Raw genomic sequence first — 7,242 nt, 5'->3', positions numbered from 1 at the left:
GTGCACAAAATTGTGATCATCAATGGCGCCATCAACATGGTACGCACAATTGTAATCTCACTTCTTTATCACAACTTCGCACAACTAACCAGCAAGTGTACTGGGTCGTCCAAGTAATAAACCTTACGCGAGTAAGGGTCGATCCCACAAAGATTGTTGGTATGAAGCAAGCTATGGTCACCTTATAAATCTTAGTCAGGCAAACTCAAATGGATTTGAATGATGAATAAAACATAAAGATAAAGATAGAGATACTTATGTAATTCATTGGTGGGAATTTCAGATAAGCGTATGAAGATGCTGGGTCCCTTCCGTCTCTCTGCTTTCCTACTGTCTTCATCCAATCCTTCTTACTCCTTTCCATGGCAAGCTGTATGCAAAGGTTTCACCGTTTTCAGTGGCTACCTCCCATCCTCTCAGTGGAAATGTTCAACACACCCTGTCACGGCACGGCTATCCATCTGTCGGTTCTCAATCAGGCCGGAATAGAATCCAATGATTCTTTTGCGTCTGTCACTAACGCCTCGCTCTCAGGAGTTTGAAGCTCGTCACAGTCATTCAATCATCGAATCCTACTCAGAATACCACAGACAAGGTTTAGACCTTCCGGATTCTCTTGAATGCCGCCATCAGTTCTAGCTTATACCACGAAGAATCTAATCTCACGGAATGGCTGGCTCGGTTGTCAGGCGAGCACTCGGTTGTCAGGCGATCAACCATGCGTCGTGTATCAGGAATCCAAGAGATATTCACCCAATCTAAGGTAGAACGGAGGTGGTTGTCAGGCACATGTTCATAGGTGAGAATGATGATGAGTGTCACGGATCATCACATTCATCAAGTTGAAGAACAAGTGATATCTTAGAACAAGAACAAGCGGAATTGAATAGAAGAATAATAGTAATTGCATAAATACTCGAGGTACAGCAGAGCTCCACACCTTAATCTATGGTGTGTAGAAACTCCACCGTTGAAAATACATAAGAACAAAAGTGATCATTGGCTTCGGTCCCAGAGAGGGAACCAGAAGAACCAAGATCTGATCTAAGAACTAGCTGTCCAAAGATGAAAATACAATAGTAAAAGGTCCTACTTATAGAGAACTAGTAGCCTAGGGTTTACAGAAATGAGTAAATGACATAAAAATCCACTTCCGGGCCCACTTGGTGTGTGCATGGGCTGAGCATTGAAGCATTTTCGTGTAGAGACTCTTCTTGGAGTTAAACGCCAGCTTTGGTGCCAGTTTGGGCGTTTAACTCCCATCCTTGTGCCAGTTCCGGCGTTTAACGCTGGGAATTCTGAAGGTGACTTTGAACGCCGGTTTGGGCCATCAAAGCTTGAGCAAAGTATGGACTATCATATATTGCTGGAAAGCCCAGGATGTCTACTTTCCAACGCCATTGAGAGCGCGCCAATTGGGTTTCTTTAGCTCCAGAAAATCCACTTCGAGTGCAGGGAGGTCAGAATCCAACAGCATCTGCAGTCCTTTTTAGTCTCTGAATCAGATTTTTGCTCAGGTCCCTCAATTTCAGCCAGAAAATACCTGAAATCACAGAAAAACACACAAACTCATAGTAAAGTCCATGAAAGTGAATTTTAACTAAAAACTAATAAAAATATACTAAAAACTAACTAGATCATACTAAAAACATACTAAAAACAATGCCAAAAAGCGTACAAATTATCCGCTCATCACAACACCAAACTTAAATTGTTGCTTTTCCTCAAGCAACTGAAAATCAAATAAGATAAAAAGAAGAGAATATGCAATGAATTCCAAAAACATCTATGAAGATCAGTATTAATTAGATGAGCGGGGCTTTTAGCTTTTTGCCTCTGAACAGTTTTGGCATCTCACTCTATCCTTTGAAATTCAGAATGATTGGCTTCTTTAGGAACTCAGAATCCAGATAGTGTCATTGATTCTTCTAGTTAAGTATGATGATTCTTGAACACAGCTACTTATTGAGTCTTGGCCGTGGCCCAAAGCACTCTGTCTTCCAGTATTACCACCGGATACATACATGCCACAGACACATAATTGGGTGAACCTTTTCAGATTGTGACTCAGCTTTGCTAGAGTCCCCAATTAGAGGTGTCCAGGGTTCTTAAGCACACTCTTTTTGCCTTGGATCACAACTTTATTTCTTTCTTTTTCTCTCTTTTTTTCGAATTTTTTTCTTTTTCTTTCTCTTTTTTTTTCCGAATTTTTTTTTGTATTCACTGATTTTTCTTGCTTCAAGAATCATTTTTTTATGATTTTTCAGATCCTCAGTAACATGTCTCCTTTTTCATCATTCTTTCAAGAGCCAACATTCATGAACCACAAATTCAAAAGACATATGCACTGTTTAAGCATACATTCAGAGAACAAAAATATTGCCACCACATCAAAATAATTAAACTGTTATAAAATTCAAAATTCATGCAATTCTTCTCTTTTTCAATTAAGAACATTTTTCATTCAAGAAAGGTGATGGATTCATAGGACATTCATAACTTTAAGGCATAGATACTAAGACACTAATGATCACAAGACACAAACATAGCTAAACATAAGCATAATTTTCGAAAAACAGAAAAATAAAGAACAAGGAAATTAAAGAACGGGTCCACCTTAGTGATGGTGGCTTGTTCTTCCTCTTGAAGATCCTATGGAGTGCTTGAGCTCCTCAATGTCTCTTCCTTGTCTTTGTTGCTCCTCTCTCATGATTCTTTGATCTTCTCTAATTTCATGGAGGAGAATGGAATGTTCTTGATGCTCCACCCTTAGTGTCCCATGTTGGAACTCAATTCTCCTAGGGAGGTGTTTAGTTGCTCCCAATAGTTTTGTGGAGGAAAGTGCATCCCTTGAGGCATCTCAGGGATTTGATGATGAGAGGGATCTCTTGTTTGCTCCATCCTCTTCTTAGTGATGGGCTTGTCCTCACCAATGGGGGTGTCTCCCTCTATGTCAACTCCAACTAAATAACAGAGGTGACAAATGAGATGAGGAAAGGCTAACCTTGCCGAGGTAGAGGACTTGTCCGCCACCTTATAAAGTTCTTGGGATATCACCTCATGAACTTCTATTTCTTCTCCAATCATGATGCTATGAATCATGATAGCCCGGTCTATAGTAACTTCGGACCGGTTGCTAGTGGGAATGATTGAGCGTTGGATAAACTCCAACCATCCTCTAGCCACGGGCTTGAGGTCATGCCTTCTCAATTGAACCGGCTTTCCTCTTGAATCTCTCTTCCATTGGGCGCCCTCTTCACAAATGTCTATGAGGACTTGGTCCAACCTTTGATCAAAGTTGACCCTTCTAGTGTAAGGGTGTTCATCTCCTTGCATCATGGGCAAGTTGAATGCCAAGCTTACATTTTCCGGACTAAAATCCAAGTATTTCCCCCGAACCATAGTAAGCCAATTCTTTGGATCCGGGTTCACACTTTGATCATGGTTCTTGGTAATCCATGCATTGGCATAGAACTCTTGAACCATTAAGATTCTGACTTGTTGAATGGGGTTGGTAAGAACTTCCCAACCTCTTCTTTGGATCTCATTTCGGATCTCCGGATATTCACTCTTTTTGAGTGAAAAAGGGACCTTGGGGATCACCTTCTTCAAGGCCACAACTTCATAGAAGTGGTCTTGATGCACCCTTGAGATGAATCTCTCCGTCTCCCATGACTCGGAGGTGAAAGCTTTTGCCTTCCCTTTCCTCTTTCTAGAGGTTTCTCCGGCCTTGGATGCCATAAATGGTTATGGAAAAACAAAAAGCAATGCTTTTACCACACCAAACTTAAAAGGTTTGCTCGTCCTCGAGCAAAAGAAGAAAGAAGAGAGTAGAAGAAGAAGAAATGAAGGAGATGGGGGAGGCTTTGTGGTTCGGCCAAAGGAGGAGAAAGAGTGTTTAGGTTGTGTGAAAATGAAGGAGTGAAGATGGGTTTATATAGGAGTGGGGGGAGGGTGATGGTTCGGTCATCTATGGGAGGGTTTGGGTGGGAAAGTGATTTGAATTTGAATGGTGAGGTAGGTGGGGTTTTATGAAGGATGGATGTGAGTGGTGAAGAGAAAGATGGGATTTGATAGGTGAAGGGTTTTTGGGGAAGAGGAGTTGAGGTGATTGGTGAATGGGTGAAGAAGAGAGAGAGTGGTGGGGTAGGTGGGGATCCTGAGGTGTCAAGGAAAAGTCATCCCTGCACCAAGTGGCGAGCAAAATTGCTCTTTGTGCCAAATCTGGCGTTAAACGCCGGGCTGGTGCCCATTTCTGGCATTTAACGCCAACTTCTTGCCCTTTCCTGGTGTTTAACGCTAGTCTGGTGCCCCTTTCTGGCGTTAAACACCCAGAATGGTGCCAGACTGGGCGTTAAACGCCCATCTGCTAGCCTTACTGGCGTTTAAACGCTAGCAGGTTCTTCCTCCAGGGTGTGCTATTTTTCTTTCTGTTTTTCATTCTGTTTTTGCTTTTTTCATTGATTTTGTGACTTCTCATGATCATCAACCTACAGAAAACATAAAATAACAAAAGAAAATAAATAAAATATAACATTGGGTTGCCTCCCAACAAGCGCTTCTTTAATGTCAGTAGCTTGACAGAGGGCTCTCATGGAGCCTCACAGATGCTCAGAGCAATGTTGGAACCTCCCAACACCAAAATTAAAGTTTGAATGTGGGGGTTCAACACCAAACTTAGAAGTTGGTTGTGGCCTCCCAACACCAAACTTAGAGTTTGAATGTGGGGGCTCTGTTTGGCTCTGTTTTGAGAGAAGCTCTTCATGCTTCCTCTCCGTGGTGACCGAGGGATATCCTTGAGCCTCAAACACAAAGGATTCTTCATTCACTTGAATGATCAATTCTCCTCTATCAACATCAATCACAGCCTTTGCTGTGGCTAGGAAGGGTCTGCCAAGGATGATGGATTCATCCATGCACTTCCCAGTCTCTAGGACTATGAAATCAGCAGGGATGTAATGGTCTTCAACCTTTACCAGAACATCCTCTACAAGTCCATGAGCTTGTTTTCTTGAATTGTCTGCCATCTCTAGTGAGATTTTTGCAGCTTGCACCTCAAAGATCCATAGCTTCTCCATTACAGAGAGAGGCATGAAGTTTACACTTGACCCTAGGTCACACAAGGCCTTCTTGAAGGTCATGGTGCCTATGGTACAAGGTATTGAAAACTTCCCAGGATCCTGTCTCTTTTGAGGTAATTTCTGCCTAGACAAGTCATCCAGTTCTTTGGTGAGCAAAGGGGGTTCATCCTCCCAAGTCTCATTTCCAAATAACTTGTCATTTAGCTTCATGATTGCTCCAAGGTATTTAGCAACTCGCTCTTCAGTGACATACTCATCCTCTTCAGAGGAAGAATACTCATCAGAGCTCATGAATGGCAGAAGTAAGTCCAATGCAATCTCTATGGTCTCATTTTGAGCCTCAGATTCCCATGGTTCCTCATTGGGGAACTCATTGGAGGCCAGTGGACGTCCATTGAGGTCTTCCTCAGTGGTGTTCACTGCCTCTTCCTCCTCTCCTAGTTCGGCCATGTTGATGGCTTTGCACTCTCCTTTTGGATTTTCTTCTGTATTGCTTGGAAGAGTACTAGAGGGGAGTTCAGTAATTTTCTTGCTCAGCTGACCCACTTGTCCCTCTAAGTTTCTAATGGAGGACCTTGTTTCAGTCATGAAACTTTGAGTGGTTTTGATTAGATCAGAGACCATGGTTGCTAAGTCAGAGGTGTTCTGGTTAGAACTCTCTGTCTGTTGCTGAGAAGATGATGGAAAAGGCTTGCCATTGCTAAACCTGTTTCTTCCACCATTATTATTGTTGAAACCTTGTTGAGGTCTCTGTTGATCCTTCCATGAGAGATTTGGATGATTTCTCCATGAAGGATTATAGGTGTTTCCATAGGGTTCTCCCATGTAATTCACCTCTTCCATTGAAGGGTTCTCAGGATCATAAGCTTCTTCTTCAGAGGAAGCTTCCTTAGTACTACCTGGTGCATTTTGCATTCCAGACAGACTTTGAGAAATCATATTGACTTGCTGAGTCAATATTTTGTTCTGAGCCAATATGGCATTCAGAGTGTCAATCTCAAGAACTCCTTTCTTCTGATTAGTCCCATTGTTCACAGGATTCCTTTCAGAAGTGTACATGAATTGGTTATTTGCAACCATTTCAATTAGTTCTTGAGCTTCTGTAGGCGTCTTCTTCAGATGAAGAGATCCTCCAGCAGAGCTATCCAAAGACATCTTGGACAGTTCAGACAGACCATCATAGAAAATACCTATGATGCTCCATTCAGAAAGCATATCAGAGGGACACTTTCTGATTAATTGTTTGTATCGTTCCCAAGCTTCATAGAGGGATTCTCCTTCCTTCTGTTTGAAGGTTTGGACTTCCACTCTAAGCTTACTCAATTTTTGAGGTGGAAAGAACTTTGCCAAGAAGGCATTGACTAGCTTTTCCCAAGAGTTCAGGCTTTCTTTAGGTTGTGAGTCCAACCATGTTCTAGCTCTGTCTCTTACAGCAAAAGGGAATAGCATAAGTCTATAGACCTCAAGGTCAACCCCATTAGTCTTGACAGTGTCACAGATTTGCAAGAACTCAGCTAAGAACTGATGAGGATCTTCCAATGGAAGTCCGTGGAACTTGCAATTCTGTTGCATTAGAGAAACTAATTGAGGCTTAAGCTCAAAGTTATTTGCTCCAATGGCAGGGATAGAGATGCTTCTCCCATAGAAGTCGGGAGTAGGTGCAGTAAAGTCACCCAGCACCTTCCTTGCATTGTTGGCATTGTTGTTGTTTTCGGCTGCCATGGGTTCTTCTTCTTTGAAGATTTCTGTTAGGTCCTCTACAGAGAATTGTGCCTTAGCTTCTCTTAGCTTTCGCTTCAAGGTCCTTTTAGGTTCAGGGTCAGCCTCAACAACAATGCTTTTGTCTTTGCTTCTGCTCATATGAAAGAGAAGAGAACAAGAAAATATGGAATCCTCTATGTCACAGTATAGAGATTCCTTGAGGTGTCAGAGGAAAAGAAAAATAGAAGGCAGAAGTAGAAAATTTGAACCTATCAAAGAAGATGGAGTTCGAATTGTGCATTAAGGAATAGTGTTAGTCCAGAAATAGAAGGATGTGAGAAGAGGGGAAGTAATTTTTCGAAAAAGATTTTAAAAACATTTTGAAAAACTTTAATTGATTTTCGAAAACCATGATTGAGAAAGAAGTAAAGTGATTTTTGAAAAAGATTTTGAAATTAGA

The 7,242-nt window shown here is 41.7% G+C and overlaps 1 non-coding gene across 1 annotated transcript; it reads left to right on the top strand.

Moving 5' to 3' along the window:
- Positions 1–6,290: 6,290 nt before the first annotated feature.
- On the top strand, positions 6,291–6,398 carry LOC112766249 (small nucleolar RNA R71). The gene has a single exon (XR_003184216.1). It is a non-coding gene; the product is annotated as a small nucleolar RNA R71 (small nucleolar RNA).
- The last annotated feature ends 844 nt before the right edge of the window (positions 6,399–7,242 follow it).

Source organism: Arachis hypogaea, chromosome 2, assembly GCF_003086295.3.
Source record: "Arachis hypogaea cultivar Tifrunner chromosome 2, arahy.Tifrunner.gnm2.J5K5, whole genome shotgun sequence".
Taxonomy (NCBI): domain Eukaryota; kingdom Viridiplantae; phylum Streptophyta; class Magnoliopsida; order Fabales; family Fabaceae; genus Arachis; species Arachis hypogaea.
This window is presented reverse-complemented; position numbering and strand designations above follow the sequence as displayed.